This window comes from Dermochelys coriacea, chromosome 13 (genome assembly GCF_009764565.3).
Source record: "Dermochelys coriacea isolate rDerCor1 chromosome 13, rDerCor1.pri.v4, whole genome shotgun sequence".
NCBI lineage: Eukaryota > Metazoa > Chordata > Testudines > Dermochelyidae > Dermochelys > Dermochelys coriacea.
The window spans coordinates 17,495,435-17,517,288 of record NC_050080.1 but is presented as its reverse complement, the minus strand read 5'-3'; the positions used below and the strand labels follow the sequence as shown (position 1 = coordinate 17,517,288).

The following is a 21,854-nucleotide window of genomic DNA, read 5'->3' as shown; positions in this document are numbered from 1 at the left end:
CAGTTGGGAGGGGGGGAGTGAAAGCAGCTGTCCACACTAGCTCAGGTCAGTGAAATCAGTTAATATGCCTGTCCTTTTTCCCCCAGAGTTCCCCAGTTACCTCGCCAGTAATAAAGGTGGAGTCGCTAAATATCACATTACACCTCAATTTCTGAAGCATGTTATTACACTGTATGTATGAAAGTGTTTCATATTTATGTTTGTATCATTCCGTAACATTGCCAGCACAGGGCTGGGACACAAGAAGATGCATTAGAAAACAGGTCAGTGTATTGCTTACTGAATTTGTCAAGTTTCAGAGTAGCAGCCGTGTTAGTCAAGGAATTTGTCAAGGAAGAGATGTTTCAACATTACTTCACTCAACAGATACAGCATCCCATTCTGCTAAACTGAAAATTAATGGACCCAGGGCCTGACCCTTCAAACAAGTTAGTAATGTGAAGTAAAGAGTTGCAAAATCAGACCCCAATCTGTTATTATCAATAGAGGGTATCCCTCAGCTCCTTGTTGAATGGAGTAGATGAATAGTGTATTTCTTATATATTGTAGTGGTTTTGAACGTATAAGAATTTAAATGCTGTTTTCTGGTTTTGGGAACCGAGTCTGCCCTCCTAAATACATTACTTACATATGTATTCTGTTGTTAATTGTAGGCAAAAACCGAAAAGAACAGGTGCCCAACTATCTGATTTGCAGGCCAAGTCATGACACTCAATGCATAACTAGTATTTGCACCCACAGTTAATTGCAATTGTATGCAACTATGGGCACAAAATTAAGCCTTTGGAAATGAATGGAGATTCTCCTTCCCCACATGCCACCCACTAAATGCCACTCCAGAAGGGGATGTGTAGGAGGCAGGTGGAATATATCCACACTGCATGCTGCTACAAAGATTCAGTGCTGTGGAGGTGGCCCTCAGAGGCTGCCATAAATTACAGAACCCTTGAGGCTGCTCTAACTTATGTTGGGGGTGACATGCTGATGCCAAGCCTCTGTGCTGTGCCTTCTATTCTGTGCTTCCAAGAGGAATAGCACTGATGTGGTCTCAGGGATCAGGGCAAGAGCCATCTGGAAGTCTTGCCCCTAATCAATACTGTGAAATGGAGCTTCTCTTTTGTAGTTCAGGTTAAATACTGCTCAGATTTCTCACTTGCTACCTTCTATGCAATCAAGCAGAAATTGGGGTTTGGCTAGTCTAGCTGAATTACAGCAGTAGGGACCTTTCAGCGGCTGGAAAAGAAAAGCCTCTCAAAAAACTGTATAGAGGCAGGTTAATGGATATATGATGTTGCTCTCCCAGATGCCTCGGTGTAATGACTTCATAGGGAACCTCTAATGAACCATCAGTTTGAGAAATTTCCTCCCCTGACAAAGCAAGCCACCACAGTTGAAATCAGATAGGGTGTCTGAGTGAAGAGTTCCTACATTTCAAGAAAATAGCCTTTAAAGCATCAACATTATTCAAAAGTCAGCAGGAACAGGCTGGGGATCAATTGCCTCGGTGCTATGAATAGCGGCCTTGGCCCTGGGTCTTTTTATCATTATCATTGCTGGTTGCTCTGGGATGCTTTGCCAGCACCACAACATACAGTAGTTGTGACTTGACATTGCTTCATTGCTTTGACAAATACAGGGAACAGGAGAGCTAGCACTAAACTGCTAGAAACACGGGATGCTTCAGTTCTGCCTTTCCAAAGACCTTTGATTTTCCTGTTTTACTAAATAGAAAATTAGTCAAACATCTGCTAAGAGACTCATTACATGTGGATCACTGATGTACAGTCCTGAGATAAGATTTCAGGTTAGACCTTAGAGCCCGTTCCTCCAGGGTGATAAGCACTTTCAATTCCTACTGAGTTTGACTGCAGAAGTCAATGAGGGTTAAGGTTTCTGAGCACCTTGATGGACCCAGAAATAGACAATTGAGGCAAAACCACTTAGGGTTTCATTTGTAAAGATATTTGGAAATAAACAGACCTATATATTTGTGTCAACCAGGCAATTTTACTGTCAGGAGATGAGATTGATTGGCTCCGGGGAGTGGTGAATAGAATAGAGAGCCTTTCACCTCCAAGTAAATGGCCCTGATGGCAGCTTGGTGACCCATGTGAAATATAGTGGTGATTTCAGCCTGATTTCTTGTGGACAAGTGTCTATATCATACAAACCTCTATCCTGGTTGGCACTAATTGCTCCCCACCTGCTGCCAGCGTCAGCGGAGAGGACAAGGATTGAGTGGACCATACAAACTTCCCTCTCACCCTAAGAAGGTCAGGGTGTGTCTACACTGCAGCTTGGAGTGAGCCTCTGAGCCGGGGTAGACAGACTTGTTCTTGCAGCGCTTGTCTTAGCATGCTAAAAATAGCTGCACTGACATTGCCGCATTGCCAGCGGCTTGTGCTAACCACCCAAACTTGGACCCATCCTACCTCCTGGGTCAATCTCAGGTGGCTAGCCCAAGTCTCTGCCAGTACAGCAAAGCCAACACAGCTATTTTTAGCATATCAGCGTGAGCCTTTCTAACACAAGTCTGATTACTAGGGCTGGGGGGGCTCATTCCGAGCTGCAGCCTAGATGTACCCTCGAGGTCTGAGGCATTTTAGCTGGGGAAGATGTGGGGGAAGCTTGCAGTGCTGCTGCCTAGGCTGAATGTGTTCCAGGGCACTTAGTCTTTGGGGCTGTAAATCTAGCACTTAAAAACAAATAACTTCCCCTGTGCTTTTCAAGATGAATTGCTCTGAAGCTCAGACAATCTTCAGTACAAATACACTCATTTATGTACCAAGATGCTGCCTTTTGAAACTGAGAACTTAATTGTGACCTCCTTTTTGTTACCAGCTGATGGAAGTTTTAGAAAGCTCTTTGATGCTAATAATTCTCAGCACAACAGAAGGAAACCACATTTTTCTTCCTTTTTCCCCCTCAGTGATGACTTACTCTTCTAAGCACTGTCTGTCAACTGTCTCCTCCATAAATCAATTATTAATGCCAGGACTGACTAGGCACAACACACTCCAGCACTTCATATTCTTGCTAGGTAGAGATGGGAATTAGATCCAAGTCTGAGCATTAAAAATATGGATCAATGGCAACTGGTGATTCAAACTGAAAAACATGTATCTTATGTTCTCTCAAGACGGAAGAACTGGACTACAATTCTCATTTACTGAGAGTTCCTAGTCCTGCCCATTCCTCCCACCTATGCATTGCTCTCTTTGCTATATTTTGGAGCAAATAGGTTGCATCCGAATTTTCCATCTCCATATCCTTTTCCATTGATCTCCCAGGCAGGAGTTCCATCAAGATGTCTGACTGAAACATACAGGGCCAGGCTTACCTCTAAACGACTGAGCTCTGGTGGCTCTTTAAGACCCCCCAGAGACTGCAGTAGGGATATTCAACCACCTCCTGCTCTCTGAGCCTTGCATCTGCTTGGTCCAACCCTGCTCACTTTCAGACTGCTACTGGTAGCCTGGCTTTCTGTTGCTGCCGCAAGGTCTATGCTAATATCCACCACAATGAAAGCCAGTAGAGACCCTGGGGTGAATCTGGCTCTATCACAAGAACTGCATTTTTATAGGCCACTTAGGGATTTAGGGCAAAAATTGGGGATTGGTCCCGCTTTGAGCAGGGGTTGGACTAGATGACCTCCTGAGGTCCCTTGCAACCCTGATATTCTATGATTCTGTAATTCTATGAACAGCCTCCATACCCATACTGTCCTGATAAGAGTCACTGTGATATTTCTATACTGTAAGTTCGTCTCTTCATGGGATACCCAGAATGCAGTGCTTTACCATTTGACCTTGAGTTCACCAGGTTGGTTCAAGGCAATGAGATTAGAGCAGGGCAGCTGGATTTTTATCACAGCTAGAGGCTCCGAGGAAGATCTAAGTATGAGAGGAGGTCAGCTCAGGGTGGCAACTGGCTTTGGGGGAGGGACAGCTGAGTGTAGAGAGAGCACCCAGATCTGCTGTGGGGCAGTTTGCATTGAGAAGGGGAATGTGTCATTTAGGGGGAGAAAGAAAGGGGAAAGGAGATTGTGTTTTCTCAGTATTCTTATCTGAGGCAAACCTTTAATAAGTATTGGGATCAGCCCAGATAGAAGGAAGGACTAGCACTGATACAGTGAAATGCCAGTTTGCACAGGGGCGGGGGCAGTCTGGACATAGCAGAAGACTAACATAGGCTAAGGGAGGGCTGATGCACAATTAATCACAACCTTGATTAGAGAGGCGTTCACACATGGGCATTGTTATTCTAGCTTTGCAAAATTGTGAGGAAAATGTACCAGCCCAGACATAAAACTCTGCTCTCCATCTCTCAGCATCATGAGATTAATACAAGAAAAGAGAGGGTATTTTACACACCTGTCAAAAACATCTACAAAGAAATCATTCCTACTTGCAGGTCAGCAGGTGACTACGCTGAGTGACTCTGAACACCAAGGCAAGGGCATGAAAAGGTTCGAATGGGTTTGGTATGCACCTTCCCCCATCTGGAGAGCTCTGGGTTCTCATTCTAACCTTTCCAACGTGTTTTCCTTGAGACTTGAGGGCCCGGTGGCTTTACCAGGACTTTCTTTCTTGTATGACTCACTTGTGGCTGGGGTTGTTTTGGCTGAAGTTCAATATTTTGGCGACACATATATAGCACACACTCCCCCTTTTGGCTGTCTGTCTCCTGCCTTTTTGAAAGACCAAGACCTCTGCACCTCACAGACGACTGTCCCTTCCCTGCAGGGACAGGAAGCTCAGGAACATTTCAGTCCACCCCAGCTCATAAAGTAGCTGCTGAATTGAAAACTGCCGAGAAAAAATCCCATTGGGTAACTGTATGGTGGGAAACAATTGGGCTAATTCCAGGGCAGATCATATTGGATCTAGGGGACTTCACAAGATAATGCTAAGGTAGAAAGAATTTGCACAGAGCCTAGCATAATGGGGTCCTAGCCCATGACTGGGGCTCCCAGGCACTACCTAATGGCAGACCAGCATCACTGAAGTCCCCCAGTGAGAGCCTCCAATAGAGGGAAAAGAGCTACGCCCATGGTGTTAGTGAGGCATTCATGCAAAGTGTGTTATCCTTCTCCTCATCCATCCATAGCTGCTCTCGCAGAAGCAGACAAATGAGGATTACAAATTGAAAACTCACTGGGTATTAGAGCTGAAGAAAATATTCCTTCTGAGTGTGACTTTGTTGGAATAAGATAAGTGTGTGCAGGAGAACCACAGCAAAGTGCAAAGCACTTTCAGCAGCCCAGGGGACATCACAGGGGGATTCCATCCCCACTGCTTAGCCAGGCGGAGGCCGGGAGGGGACCTGTAAGTGCTGTAAAAAGCAACAAAAAAAGAGGAAGATAAGCAAGCCCAGAAGATCAGGCAGGCACACTGGGATGGGTGTGTCCTCTCCCATATAAAACTGTGTTTAAGGGGAGCGCTGTGCTCCAGAAATGTTCTTCCTTTGGAAAACCAGAGGGTTGCTGCACTGCTCCCTAGCATCGGGCAGGTTCTCTGCAGTATGTGAGTTGGGCCTACAAATCCAGTATAGGATAGCAGGAATGGAAGTGAAAAGAAGACCCCAGGGATCTCAGGCCACAGAGGGGTCCTCACAGGATTGATGCTGCTCCCGGCCCCTTTCCACATGACAATGCAGGCATGGCTCACAAAGGTGCCTTGCAGCAACTGGTGAGCTCATTGCCGATCCTATGCTTATGCTTTCTGCTTGGTGCAGTGGCATCAGGATGGGTATTACTGCTCCTCAGAGCAGCAATGCAAACCAATCTGCATCATGGAGGGAGGCCCTGCCCTGAGAAAAGAACATGCCATGTAAAGCTTTTGTTCTCCCAGCTCTTCCCCATTCAGCTGGTCACGCACATCAAGCAGTGGCTCTGTAGGTGGATGGGTTTGTGGGTGGATGGGTTTGTGGGTTTGCATTACTTATTTAGCCACCTTCCCACTGTGTTCTATCCCCAAGTGCATATTTACAGCCTGCCTTGCACAAATACACACACGTTCTGGAGACTAGAATAACTTGGTTCAAATAGCAGAAAAGCTCTATCTCCTATTACTTGCAACACTGCAGGTAACTGAGACTGTGCCAGGGGAATGTGGTTTGTGTGATGGTATCCTATAGATGGCCAGTAATTCTCCAAGCTGCAAAGACAGAGCTCAAGAGAAAATAAAGCAATTCCAAACAGACAGTCTGATGGCAAATTCTTAGCTTTTGTGGCCCTGCCATTCCTGTTTTCTCCCATATTTGTTCCTCGAGCTCTTCAGACACATCTCTGGCTATAATTTTTGCAGAAAATGGATTTTAAAAAATTAGCATTAATTGTATTGCACACTCTTAGGGCCCAGTCTTGTGTTCCTAAGCAGGGACATCCCCCTGAAATCAATGGGACCACTGCATGCGTGCGGGGCATGGGATCAGCCCAGCTAAATCAAACAACAGTGGCTGCCCCCGGGAATGACTAAAAAGTTAGTTCTAATTCCCCTCAGAGAAACGCCTCCCTCCTCCAGGAGGTCAGTGGTTTGCAGCTTGAGAAGCACTACAGCAAATAGCAGTGCTGTGGCTGCCTGTGCCAAAAACAGATACTTTTTGTGTCACTCCACTGGCAGCTATGCACCAACTGTGCCCCTTTGTTTTTTCTTCCGCCATGGTTATAGCACGTGAACTGAACATAAGTCATGCCAAAATGAATCTTACTCTTCTCAGCAGCATGGTCCAATGGATAGAGTCATCTTACCAGGAGCCCAGAGACTAGGATTCTGTTCTGGATCGCCTACTGACTCGCTCTGTGACTCTGGGCAAATCACTTGATGTATCTATGCCTCGGTTTCCCCATCTGTAACATGGGGATAATGATGCCCATCTTTGTAAAGTGTTTTGAGATGTAGAGATGAAAAGTGCTATGTAAGTTTTCAGTATTATTAATACAGTAGCTACTTTTTCTCTATATGCTACCACCTTTAGAAGCTGCACCAGCAATGGATGGGACGGCAAGACACTCCATGTAGAGATCAAGCATTATCACTTTCATTTCGTGGATCATATGGCACAGAAGACTCTGAAGGTAGTGCCATTGAGTCATTTGTAATATCTCTTCTTTTTGAGGCCATATTTCCCAAGGCCTTCTTACTTAGCATCCTAAAACCTCCACTGCTTTTCACGCAACCCTACTCCTATCTGCATGCCCACAATCACTAAACGATAGCAAATAGTGATGGAAAAGCCCCATCATGTCATCTAACCCATTCTTCGGCTAGTGCTGTCATGTTCCCTACAGCATAATTTCTATTTTGATTTTTAAACATTCATACTAGGAGCACTCATCCCATGCTCTGAGTCCATGCCAACCTATAAAAGAATTGCAGTGAACCACTAAATTCCATTGTGGACCACCTATACAATCATAATTCATTCCCACACACCACTCCATTATCTTGCAATTAACAACTGCTCGCCCTTCATCCACCTTCTATCCCATCTTCTTCCCCATTTCAGACTCAAGGGTCCGTCACCTTGCATTTCCTTCCCTCTGTACCAAGGGAGAGCTAGATTGGATGCCTCCACTGTACATTTGCAGATCCCCCTTTAAAACTGGGCCCCAAATGTTACACTACACCTGAGAGATACTGCCGAACTGAACTGAAGAATAATGCAGCCAAAGCAATCAGTCACTCCAGAAATTCCTCACTGATGGCTCGGAGGTCTCCAAAATTCTATTATTTCCTTCACTTGAAATGGCTTTGGTAATCAAAAGTCTTGTTTGGAAATTTCCATTTGTACTTTGTACAACTGTAGATTCTAATGTATGCTAAAATCTCACTTTAATTATGCATTAAATGTATGTCTTGGGCTTTTAGGGACAGTGGAGACAGGCTCATCTTAGGAGTCACTGAGATTTATTTTGGCCTGGAGTCAAGAATCTGCAGTCCTATTTTTTTTCAGGTTACTTTTTGAATGCAAGAAGTTGTTTGATGTGGGCCCATTTCATTAAAAAAAAGATGCTGGAGTTTTTCTGCCAGATTCTCCCTTGCTGTTCCAAAAAGAGAAAATCTATTTCATTTTCTGTGTATAGGTGTTTCCCCATCTCCAGAAATGGCAACATATGGGAAACAGGTGCATTGGGAGTTAGGCACCAAGGCACTTTAGGAAATCCCACTAGGCATGTAACTATGTCTTAGGGTACCTAAATACCTTTAACAATCTGGCCCTAAATGTGTAGATCACTTTTGAAAATTGGACTTAGGCTCCTAAAACACTTAAGAGCTTTTGAAAATTTTATCCTTGGTTTTCAGTCAGGAATTATGCACCTTCTGTGCACATGCAAACTATCATGTGTGTCTGGGGGAATTTCCAACCTGCAAAGGCATGCGCAGAGTAGGTATCCAACTCCAGATATACCACTGCATGCACAATTTCTGCTTGAAAAACAGGCCCAGCCATTTTGGAACCTTCTTCATGCTGAGGTTTTCTGAACCCTACTTTCCTATGGTTTGGCCTTGGGTCTGCTTGGACACTCATGGCTAAGGTTTGATGGATTCACAAATATTTGTATGTGTTTGCTGCTAAATTGGAAATGGAAGTGTGGGGTTACTGACCATACATTGCAAACTTGTTACTTTATACCAGTGGACATAGGTTAAATGTGCCTATGATCAGCTGCCTCAAAGGCAGATATTCAAAAAAGAGCAGAAAAAAATCCAGTTGGTTCTTGGTTCTCAGACACACAAAAAAGTTATAAGGAACCATATCTGGTTTTCAAACCTAGATCACACCCTAACCAAGGATGATCCTGGATGATCTCCATGAGTCCTGACCCCAATCTTCTGTTCTTACCATGCCAGACATCTACTCTGCCAATTCCTTTTCTCTGCCCCCATTTTACTTCTATTGTTTTCTTCTTAAACCAACAGATAAATCTTAGTGGCCTCCTGCCTTGTTTTCTACATACACAGCAAGTTCTCCTAATAGCATGTTGACCAAACCCTGGCAGTATAGGGGTAACCCTCAAAAATATTTTCCCTGAGTCCTGATTTTTTTAATTCTTGATATGGAATGGAGATCATGAACTGGGGGATTTGGCCCCATTATATTTTCCAGCTCACAAAACTCTCATCCCAAAGGGCTGTTCATCCATAATGCATTATAACAGTACTGCAATGGGATGTGGAAGTGGTTTATATAGCTGAGAGTCCACAGCTGGGAAGTTCCCCTGTGGCATATATAACAGTGGAATTGTTATGAGTTTGCTTTTGGTGAATTGCACCTTAAAAATACATCTCTAGGGGCCTGTTTTCAGCAGATGGCAGCTGCCAGTTTCTGAGGCAGGCAGACTGGATGGAGCATGTTACAAAGGAGAAATGCTGTCCTCTCCCACAAAGATCTCACTTTTATTTTTGGTTTGTTGTTTCCGCTTAATCTAAAATAAGAATCATTCAGACGGAAAGCACGTGGTGGCTCTCTGTGTGTGGAGAATCATAACAGCTAATACAACCTCTAGATCCTTCAGCCATATAGCCAGATTTTGATCCCCATATTTGTGTGGAGTCGCACCTGATGACTTCCACTGGCTACAGTGAGGGACTATTTGTGGAGGAAGGTACTAACTATCCAGTGTGAGCGAGTTTTCAGAACATGGCCCTGGAGGAGTTATAAGAGGCTGACATGGCAGTTTCCCACATCTGGTCCCTTTCTCACCAGCTTCTGGAAAGAAGACTAACAAATACTGGCAGTGTGATCAGTGGATAGGGTACTACCTGGGGAGTTAGGAGACCGAGGTTCTATTCCTGACTCTGCCAGTGGCCTGCTGTGCGACCGTGGGCAAATTACTGTTCCTCTGTTTTCCCTCCAACTCTCTGGCTATCTTGTCAATTTAGATAGTTAGCTATTTGGGGCAATGGCTGTCTCTCACTACATGTTTGTACAGCACCTAGCACAATGAGGCCCTGACCTTGGTTGGGACCTCTATGTATGACCACAATGGAAATAATAATGATGTAGTTATACAGAAATGGGCTGAGTCAAATACAAAGCTTGCTTCACTAAAGGGAGGGAAAAAGACAATAAATCAAGTACCAACTTTCACTACTGAAAATGTCTTGATAAAAGTCTTGCTACCTGACTTCTGGGCCCTACAAATGCTGTCTATTTCCAGATTGTGCATCTGAGTAAGAGCAAACAATATGAAGCTGCCATGATATATTTAACGATGAGTCATCCTCTTAAAAATTATCAGCTGTGAAAGGCTTTCACCACTCTGGAGATACAGCAGTGATGTATTTCATGTGAATCACAGCAGAGTGTATCCATGGTAACTCAAACCCAGGAGTTTGCCAGCAGTTGGGGTACCTGGACCAAAAGAGTTGCAGAAAACAACACTACAGGTTATGGGCTTCTAAAGAAAGAATCAGTGCCATTTGGAATTACAAATGGCTCTTCTGTATGTTCAGTTCAAGCTTGTTTGACTGGCACATTGTGAGAATCTAATCGGATGTAGTTATCTGGAGGTGCCTTCATTGTGTCATATCAACACCAATTCCCCCTTCAGAGGGAACCGAACATCTGAGGGCTGCTTCCTTTGCAGGGTTCAAAAATGTCACACAAGTCATGCAGCGATAATGATCACTGTTTCAAACGAGATCGTGATACATTCACAAAGAAGTGCAGGAGCCTGGAGCTTTCTGGATAAGCCAAACTAACCTAGATACCAGGTTCTAGGAGCTACTTAACTGAAAATACTGAGACTCTGCAGGTACATAATGAGAATACCCAATTCTTAGAGTGTTCTTTTTATCCATAGATCTCAAAGTGCTTTATAAAGCAGGTCAGTATCATTATCCCCAGAGGGGGAAACTGAGGTACAGAGCAGTTAAAAATAGAACTGAGATCTCCTGGGTCCTAGTCATTGCTCTACCCATTAGACCACACATAAACAGGAGATTTATTGATCCTGGGTATACTTCACTTAAGTCCCATTCTCAAAATTGACATAGGCACTATAAAGCCTAAGTTTCATTGACTTTTAAATTGCACTTAGGCTTCTAAGTTATTTAGGCATTTTTGAAAATGTTACCCCTTGTCTATAATGCATGGGACATCTACACAGCACTGACTACACTCCCAGCCTGCAATGTGCTCACTGTAAAATCTGGGATGAATTCTCTGGGGGTGGTTCCAAAATTCTGGTTAGGAATCTAGAAGGCGTGGGGCTACTTCCTGGACATTACAATCTTATTTGGAACAATATTTCAGACCTAATTGCTATTTTATCTTATATATAGTTAAACTTCCCTCATGGCTTTGCAGGCACTGCATAGAACTACATACTCCAGAACAGCATCCTTCTCCACAAGATAGAATTATGAGAACTTTGAAGCTGAAAGATCAGTTATCTTAATTATGAAACTAATACACAACATTTGTTCCAACATTAAGAAGTCCTCCATCGGACTTAAGAACACACCTAATAAATCAGAAAATTGTTATTTTTTAAGCTGGAATCCAATTCAATTGGATACAGTTGGAACAACTTCTATGAGAAACACTGTAACCATGATCTGAGACTGCATCCATCCTTTAGGCACATTGTTATTCTTAATGTGGGACTTTGCTATATTTAGGAACCTCAGAGCTGACAGAAATGTGCAAAACTCTACAAATTAACAGTTCTGTCCATATTTTTGTACATGTATTAAAAGCAGCACATGGGCAAAACTGAGCCTTTCAAAATCTGGACCTTACATGCAAAAACTAACTGCAATAGCCAGAAGTTCCTGTAAAACAACATTTCTAGGATTGCTTGAGAATTGGATTTAGACAGTTAAAAAGCTGTTTTTGTCCTGCACTGCACACTGGTTTTGCTTTACTGAAACTGTCAAAGCAAAATATGCTCCATTCTGCTCTTTATGGGGCTGTTACAACCATATTGGACCCTCTGCTAGGTTTGATTATGCTAATATAACCAAAAGAAAAACTGGAATTATTCTTAATAATAGCAGGATTCATGTGGAGCTACCTCAAACTAGCATCCTGCAAAGGTGTGAGGTGACATTTTTAATAGCGATCAGCCTATGTTCTATTTTAAACAGGTATTTCCTTTAGCCCAAACCATTTTTAATCCCTTCATAAACTCCTCCCCACTGTGAAGCATCCTCCCTCCCCAAAGGCCATACACAGTAGCACTGCAAATACATATACAGCTTATCTTTAGGGAATGAAGGGGCCTTATTGCCACTAAGCGATTGGGAGGAGCAGACTGCTCTGGATATGCCACAAAGCATGTGAATAAAGAAGGTCAATTTTAGAGGTCAGTACCTAGGGATAGGCCTGAGCTGCAAATTACAGATGTAGCTCTGACCTGGAATTGTCCCAAAGTAGGGGTAGAAGGCAATGTCAGATCCAGGCTTGGGGCTCAGGCCCATCTCTAGTGTTAAGACAAAGGTTGCATCTGCAGGTTGATCTGGAGGTGTAATTTCCTGCTGGAGAAGGCATACCCATGCTAGCTCTGATAGAGATAGTGGGCTAGAAAATAGAGGTGTAGTGATCACTCTCCTTACAGTGTGTATGATAAACCCATTGTTTCATGTTCTCTGTGTGTGTGTATATAAATCTCTCCTCTGTTTTTTCCACCAAATGCATCCGATGAAGTGAGCTGTAGCTCACAAAAGCTTATGCTCTAATAAATTTGTTAGTCTCTAAGGTGCCACAAGTACTCCTTTTCTTTTTGCGAATACAGACTAACACGGCTGCTACTCTGAAACCTGTCATAGATAGTACATGTGTATGTTATGCAAGGGCTCTTGCTTGTTACAGGGCTCTTAACTGTGACATGTACAGGGCAGCAGGAGTTATCAGTAGGTTTCCTCCACCTACAACTCCCTACCATTCTCCCACACATGTTGAACTCATTTTGGCAAGTCCCACAATTCAGCCAAGCATTTAAGTACACACTTAATTTTAAGTGCATGTTTAAGTCTCATTGAAATCAATGGGAGTTGTGTCTGCAGAGGGCTTGCAGAATTCATTTCCTAGGAGAGCCGGGGCTAGAATCCAGATCTGGTAGTATGGCATCATTCACAAAACCATGCTGGTCCATCCAGGCTGTATGCTGCCTGCTTCACAGGACTTCAGGGTCCACTTACCAAAAGGGGGTGCTCCAATACCCTGAAAAGGAGCCAAAGTCTGTTGGTCTTCCAACGTAAGACCTCCCCATCCACATGCTTTATCATGGGAAGATGAGTAGATGCGTCCTATAAAACCACACAGTTTAGCTGTTGAGGGACTTACTGACAGTGCATAAATACCGGCATCACCTCTGTGTAACATATTGTATGTCTAGTTCATCTATCTTTTGTGCAAAATGCCTAGAAAACTGCATCCATGCACAGCACACCAAGGGCCAACAAGCAGTGCTAATAAAAATTCTAACCACAAGAAGATAAATCTCTCTCTGACTATTGCTATAAAAGATGCTGAAGTGGCAGACTCATTTCTCATCTCTCCAGCTCCCTGTTGCAGTTACGGTGTCTTATGTTAATACATAAAAAGTGCGTACATTTATCTATGTATTTCTCACTCAGCCTGTGCATTAAAAGGGACATTGCCTCTATGTAATGGATTAAGTGAGTCCTGTCCTTGAGGTCTGAAGAGGATAATACTAAAATGTGCGTGGGTCCAACCTGTAAATTCAGAATCCAGATCCAGATCTGAGCCACCTCCAAAGCAATCGGCATTTGAGTCCCAAGTCTTGGGTGGGGTCTCCATATGCATTGCAGAGGGTGCTTTTATTACCTCCCTCTCACAGTTTGGTGGGAAGCACATCCTAGGAGGCCTCTGTATTAGGACAGTCCTTCATGGTACTTTACTCCCTCCATGGCCTACGCTGCTGCTCTGCTCGGGCAGATCCCATCTGTTTCCCCCTCAGTGTCTCTCTGCTCTCACTCATGTTTTATTGATAAAAACTCTTGGTGACTTCCTCCTGTGCATCACTCAACAAGTCTTGCTTAGAAAGGAAGTTTTTTCCCCATGACTATATTTGACTTCTACCAGCAGCTGGCTCTTCTCCAGCAGGTTCCCTTTATGCAAGTAGATTTCAGTTTCAGCTAGTTAGACCACTCAGCTGTGTTTGGTTACGTTAATAACCAGCAGATAATATGGAATCACTCTAGTTAATAGGATTTGCAAACTGTTTACTATAATTAGCATTGTACAAACACCTGAAGGCAGCTGTTTCAGCAGAAATGCCTAACAGGGTGAGTTCACCCAAAATGGACACGTGTTCGCTACCCGCATCTGCTCAAACAATCTTGCAATCTTCTTGGAAACAATACATTTGTAATGTATGAAACCGTGCAATGAATTTCTGCAGGGTTAGAGGAACTCACTGTAGTTTTCCCAGTCCCATTGCCTCTCTGGAGATATAGAGGTACTATCAGAACAATGCTAGCAATGTTATATAAAAAAAAGGCACAGCAAACATGAATAATAATTTTACAATTAGTGACTCTTCATCACATATGATATAATAGATACTTATTTTTAGATAAAAGATATATTCTAAGGCTCTGATTCTGCGTGGGGATCTGCTAACACAGACCCCGGCAATATTGCAGCGTCCCATTGAGTTTAAAAGGACTCTGCACAAGTGGATCCCAATGCGGGATCAAGGCCTATATTACTATTTGCAATGCTTTGTTGCTATAGAGTTCATGCTGGATTTCCAGAAGTGCATTTTTGTGTATGTCCAATTTGCATGCTTGTAGCCCCCTATGTACATGCTAAAGTTATTTTCTGAAAATATGGCCCTAAATTTTCTCCCGAGAGCTAGAGAATTGCAATTTTCCTTGAAGAACAAACTATGAAATGAATACTTTTGATTGATTGTCATGATATTTTGTAGCATCTTATGTTCTAAAGTGATACAAGCTGAGCTGGAAAATGAAGAAACCCAAAAAAGATATCAGGAGTGTAAATATACATAGTTGTTAGGACAACTGGGATGCTTTGTTTAGATAAGAGTAAGTGGCCTAGAGGTGAGAATAAAAGATTGTGCACAAAAAATGTAACTCTGTATTTTATTTTATTTTTTGGCTTATACATTTATTTATCATTTCCATTGGCCATAAAATAAAATGCACACGGCAAGATTAAGCTGAGAGTCCCCAGCTAGCCACCAGCTGAAAACCAGCAGTAAACACAAATTATGATTACAGCACAGATGCTATTGGGAAGGATATTTAATTGCTTTGTTAGCCTTGTAATCAAGTAAATGCAGGTTTGCTTCATGAATAATGCCTTGAACATTCTAGAGGCTGGGATCCTTCTTCAATGATTTAGTTGGGGTTGGTCCTGCTTTGAGCAGGAGGTTGACTAGAGGACCACCTGAGGTCTCTTCCAACCCTAATCTTATATGGGTCTATGATTCAATCCTCTTATGCACTGCTTAAGGTTGCTAAGATACCATGTGAAGGCTGGGACCCCTGGTATAGGAGGCATTCTGGGTGGGCTGCAATATGTAGGGTACATTGCAGGGGGCAGGAGGGGTTGGTCCAGGGACCCTGGCTGGTAGGATAGCTGTAACCCAGCACTGCATAAGTTCAGGGCTGCTGTTATTTGGCTGGGACTTGGTTTGGACCCAAGCAACCCTAGAATCAGGGGATGGAAAAGTGGTAGAGCACACCTGTGTCTTGCCTTCAGTCACCAACTGGGCCAAATGCTGCTTGGGTGAATTTGGGCTACTAATCCAAGGTATTATTGCTAATAAAATTACTAACTATTATATACAGATAACAGCAGCACACCAGGAGAAATGTGAAGTAAGTACGTGAATGCTAGCCAAAGCCATGCCTAACACATTGGGACAAATCATTGAATGTTGTAAGTAAAGATATGGAGCTCTCTGATCTCCCTTACAGGAGGCAAATCTGTGGCTACTCCATTAGTCTCAAATTTAAACCCACGTCCCTGAGATCAGCACGTCCAACTTTTTTATTAATTTGTTTGTTTTCATTTTGAAGCCCCAACAGTAACCTCCATTTCTCGCAGAGAGCAGATGATCTACATGAGGGCTCTTGATATTTCCAAATACTGGGATTCGCATGAGAAAGACCATCCCTTTCCCTGACTGAAATGTGGGCAATTGTAACTCTGAACACACTGCTGCATGCAGAGGACTCAGCATGAGCAAACAACAATTGCTCAGCAGCTGTCATGCCACCCTGATGCCACACAAAACCACACAAGCAGAATCTAATAGGCCTGCCTCCTGGTCCATGAGTCTAGTGTGACTGTTCTTGCTCCATTTTCCACTGAACAAGCAGGGTTACAAAGTCACGGCAGCTTCAGTGGTTCATGCCTCCCCATGTCATACAAGCCTTAAAGTGGTGCTGGGTTTTTATGAGATCGTGTGACAGGGTGCTAATCAGAAAACTGCTTAGCCAACCCTCTGTCACTCCAGCTCCAATTAAGGGAGGTGAATTGGAGCTGGGTAGACCACCTGGCCATGATTGGGGAAGCTGGAACAGCTGCTACCTCATCAGGCTGCGGCTGGTAAAAGCCCCAGCGGAAGAGCTAGAAAGAAGGCTGTAAGCTGCACTAGAGGAAAGGCAATGAGGGGAAGCAGAGAGAGATAGCTTGCCCCCCTCTCCTGCTGGTGGTGTAAGAAGGAGACTATGTGTATGGTGGAAAGGTGGTGGGAACACAACCTGTAAATAAAAGCACTAGGTGAGCACTGCACCAAGGTCTCTGTGTGACTTTCTCAGCTCAGCGGGGGCAGGGGCCAGGAGGGCCCTGCAGGGACCCCATTACAGATCCATATTCTCCGCAAACAGAGAGGCAATCGTCATCTCTGATTTCAGTAAATAGAACAAGGAGAGAGTCATAGAAAAGCCAGTCAGCATCTTTCTTGGACAACGCTGATATGAGCTGTGAAATTAAGCCATGGCAGTGGAGTTTATGAAGAGGAAGGTGCTGCAGCTTGGGAAAGATTCAGCTCTTTCTAAGTGGAAATGATGACATAATTTAGTTAGTTTGGAAACTAGTACCATGCCTGACAGAATGCAAAGTATAGCTCCCAAAGCATCAAACTGGGCCATGCATTTGTTATTTCATACTTGTAATCGTGCCCTCCAACGATAAGCAATGTTATGCACAGCAGAAAAATCTCAATATTCTCGACTCAGTTGTTGTACCTGCCACATCTATGTGGAATTCAGTAGAACTGGCCAGAAAATGGAATCACCATTTTGCGAGGAACTGAATTGCCTTTACAAAACCTGTTTACATTCTGAATCTAAACAAAAAGCTGAAATTTTGTAATTACTTAAGAAATGGAAATTCCAAAAATGTTTTATTTGGAACCATCAAAACATTGTTTCAATAATGTTGATTCATTTTGGAAATGTCAAAACAAGATAATATTAAATATATAAAATATAATTTTAAAATTAGTATTTTAATATAAAAGACCACATTTAATTAAACAAATGATAAAGTAAAAACAAAACATTTTATTTTATAAAAACAAATGTTTCAATATTATCAAAACAAAACAAGAAAGTCTAAATGATTCGACTTTTTATCTGTTGAAATTTTTGCTGAAACCAATACCCTTGCACAGAAGGTTTTGATTTTGACAAAACTGCAATTTCAGAAGGAGACTATGTCAATAATTTTTCAACCAGCTCTGGTATTCAGGTTTTCAGGATCCAAACTGTTCTCTGTGTAACTACATGGAAATTACAATATGGTTCTATATTATATAATATAACCAATGGTCTAACACACAAAATGAGCTCTGCTTTTCCTTCTCAGGAAGATTTACACACAGTGGAATGATAGAACTAGAACTTAACTAGGCTGCAGAAAGAAACCTAGCTGATTTCAGAGGTTAGGTAATTTCCTGGCCTGTGTTTCTGTGGCAACAGAACCAATCAAGAGAGTGCAGGGAGGCAATGAAGTATTACAGAAATAGAGTTCATCATATCCCCATCTGCTCATACGAAAAGTTTTGGCTCTATGTAGCCATCAGATGGCTTGTTGGATAATCGTACCTTGATTGACCCTCTTTGTAAAATGAATCTGGTTTCCAGCTTTTGCAAGCAGGTAGAAAATCCTGTATTGCTTTGGTGACCCCTATGTTCCTCCCCCCCACACACATACTTGCTTTGATTCTGAAAACCCTTAAATATTTCCCCAGAGGTCCATGTCAATCACACCTGAGAGGTGCACGTGCACAGTGCATGCACACTCTAGGTTAAAGCCACGGACCTATGCCAGTGTGACATACATGGCTTTTGCCTCCATAAAATGATTACCCATGAGGTGGTTCTTTGTGTGACAGCTCCAAGTGGCATTCCATAGGTTGCTGGGATTGGTGGCTCAAAACCTGACATGTTCTGTTTACAAGGTATTTTGAAGCACAAGTTGTCTATGTATTCTTAGGTTCTGACCCTGCATGGTACCGAGCATTAATTCAAGGGCAGCTAAGAGTACTCAGCACCTTCTAAATTTGGACCCTGAGGAAACTAACATCGGAATCAACAGTTTTCACATTATATTCCATACCCCTTGTGGAGAACTCCTTCACAAGTGAATAGGGATGAAACTTGTAGAAATGAATTGGGGTTCTATAGGAATTAGTCTACAAACCTGTAGATTTTAATAGTTATACAGAATTTTTAAACCATCTTCAAGATTCAATAGAGAAACATATCTCGGCTATATAATTCTACAGGGTGGTTTCAGGAAGCATATTATTCTTTAATAAATTCTATAGGACCTTTCCACAGGAGACTGTTGAAGTGAAAAGTACACTATATTTTTCAAGTGCTTAATTTGGAACATGAAATATATTTTAACTAGAGCAAATTAGCAAACATACAAATGTAATCTGCTAAATACCTGAATATTTTTACATATAGTTTTCCCATTGTGAATGGAATAACATCAGGTATGCATTGTAAAAGTCATTGTAAAGACAAAGGATGTTATTGCAAAATATCAAAAAATTTGATATTTCCAGCTTTGTCCTTTGATATTCTAGGGAAGAAAGATTGTAATTCCTAATTTTTATAAAAAGAAAAGGAGTACTTGTGGCACCTTAGAGACTAACAAATTTATTTAAGCATAAGCTTTCGTGAGCTACAGTTCACTTCATCGGATGCATTGGATGAACTTCATCGGATGAAGTGAGCTGTAGCTCATGAAAGCTTATGCTCAAATAAATTTGTTAGTCTCTAAGGTGCCACAAGTCCTCCTTTTCTTTTTGCGAATACCGACTAACACGGCTGCTACTCTGAAACCTAATTTTTATGTTTTGATTTCAGGGAGCGTGTTTACCACTTGTTTATAAAGCAGTGTCTTCACCAAGCAATTATTTAAACATCAAAACAAAGACAGCATCTGTGATTCAGTTTGGCTTCTTCCCTACCTTTGCTACTGGAGACAATTTCCCTTCTTGCCCTGGGGCTTTTTTGTTGAGTTATTCAGACATTGAAAACAGCTGAACCAAAAGTGATTTGCTAAACCCCTTCTAGCCAATTCATCCACTGGTGAGGTTAGGAAAACCCTCTTGAAAACAATTCTGTCACACAAGCCAAGGCATCACCTTGGCTCTGCAGTCAGATCAGGTGATCAGTCAACAGATCCACCGCCACAGTAGATGGATATTAGTAAATACCTGAACAGAGCATAGTCCAACTAAAGCATCTCCATTCATATCACTACCTTGGGTAAGTACTGCAACAGAAAAGAGGGGGTACATATTACTATAATCATGGCTCACCTTAAGTGAAGTTAAGGCACAGGGCCAAAGTGTTCTGAACACCCAAAAGGTGGGATCTGTGTAATAATAATATATAGCTATTACACAGCACTTTTCATCTGTAGTTTACACAGCACTTTACAGAGGAAGGTAAGTTTCCTTATGTCCATTTTACAGAAGGGAAACTGAGACACAGAAAGGTGAGATGACTTGCTAAAGGTCACATAGCGGACCAGTAGTATAGTCAAGAACTGAACACAGATTGTGTAACTCTCAATTGAGTGCCTATGCACTGTGCTAAAGCCTTGGAGAATGCTCCTGTTTTATTTAGTTTAGTTTATTTCAGCTTGTTCACCTCATTTGCTAATCCATTGCATCTACCGTCTTGGATTTCTTTTCTGCAATTGTGTTTAAGGCTTTGGTTTCTTCACAGAATACAGATACCTAGTGTACATGGGTCGTGTTGGTTTCACCATGATGATACTACTCAAAAGATATTAAATAAATATGGCACTGTTGGATTTGAAACCTGAAAAAAAATGTCTAGAGAAATCCATCTCTTCTTGGATGGCTGGATGGATGAGCGAGCCTGGAGTCCATCAGATAAACATACTGTGTAACAGAACTCTGATCTGTTGTCATGCATCTAGATAGACCTGATCGGCTTTGTCTACATAGCAGCGGTGCAGCGTAATTCCCAGTTTTAGGTAGACATACATGCATTAGCTCTGCTTGAGCCAAAAAATCCTAGTGTTGCTGCAGCAGCATAAGCAGCAGCCCGGGCAAGCTGTGCAAATATGTAGCCCGGGCGTGAGGCAGGACTGAGCTGCCTCCCGAGCTGTGGCGGCTATACTGTTTACTTTTAGGTGCTAGCTCAAGCACAGCTTGTGTGCACATCTCTCTGAGTGGGGAATTGCACTTCCCAGCAGCTGTGTAGACATACCCAGAGTGAATGTTCAGTGGTTTTCCTAATGAACGTAAACATATTTTTACCACTTGTACAGGTGCAGGGTTATACAGAAAAATTTTAAAACTAGACTAAACTCTATAACTTTAAAGTAATTAGGAAAGATTAAAAGCAAAACAAAAAAAACCCAAATGGACTTGAACCAACCCTGAATTTTGGGGTTTCAAAATCTGAACCCTGATCCAGACCAAATATTGTGGCTGGACCCATCTCTCCAAAAAAGCTGAACAATGCCTCCAAATTCAAACAAACCTGAACTTTGAGGGTTTAAAAATCCAGATACAAATTTTGCAATTAAGGCCAAGATTTAAAATAAAGGTTTATTGTTCATGGATCTCAAACTTTTATTAAAAATATACACACCCACTCACCCCCTACTCTAACTGCATAAGGTTTTAATGTAAAATTTTATGTAGGCCAGAATGAGACCAGATTGTGAGAGAATCATTAGCTTGAACCATTTGTTGCTACTGTAGTTAGTTGGTTAGTACTCCCAATATACTGTGAGTTTTTGCTACTTTTTTGGAAGCGAATAAATGGCCTTTGTCAGAGATTCTCAAATATTTTCACACCTTCATAGAGAAATTATCTCATCAATACTTCTCTTCCTCGGTTATGTCTTCACTGCAAAAAGAGGTGCGAATTATGTTGAGATTACTAACTCAAGATGTCTCCAAGAGGATTGTACATTGAGATAACTAAGGCGTTGGTAGTTTTTACCTCAGTGTTGCTAGTCAAGGTCAACCTCAGGTGGAGAGTAAAGGCTTGACCTCAACTAGCTACACTGAGGTAAAAAAACGACATGTGCCTTGTTTCCACTAGGATTTTAATTCAGAGAGCTGTTCTGAGTAGAAGTGAGATAATAGCTGGTTTGGTTATTGAGATGGAAAAAAAGAACAACAACAACAAAACAATTAGTTCGGAACCAAAACTGAATTTGTTTTTTGTTGTCAAAATGAAAAACCATAACAGTTCAGGTTGACTCAAAAGGATATTTTCAAAACAAAATGTCAAATCGATTCATCTTGAATATTTAATAAATTTTGAAAGTGTCATTTTGAAGTGACATTTTCAAAACCATTTGTTGCAACATTTCCCAAAATTGTGTTTTCATTT

At 42.2% G+C, this 21,854-nt stretch overlaps 1 protein-coding gene across 1 annotated transcript in view; it reads right to left on the bottom strand.

Annotated features, from left to right (window-relative positions):
• KCNB1 (potassium voltage-gated channel subfamily B member 1) overlaps positions 1–21,854 on the bottom strand; it is a 209,225-nt gene that overhangs the window by 102,235 nt on the left and 85,136 nt on the right. The window lies entirely within an intron of this gene.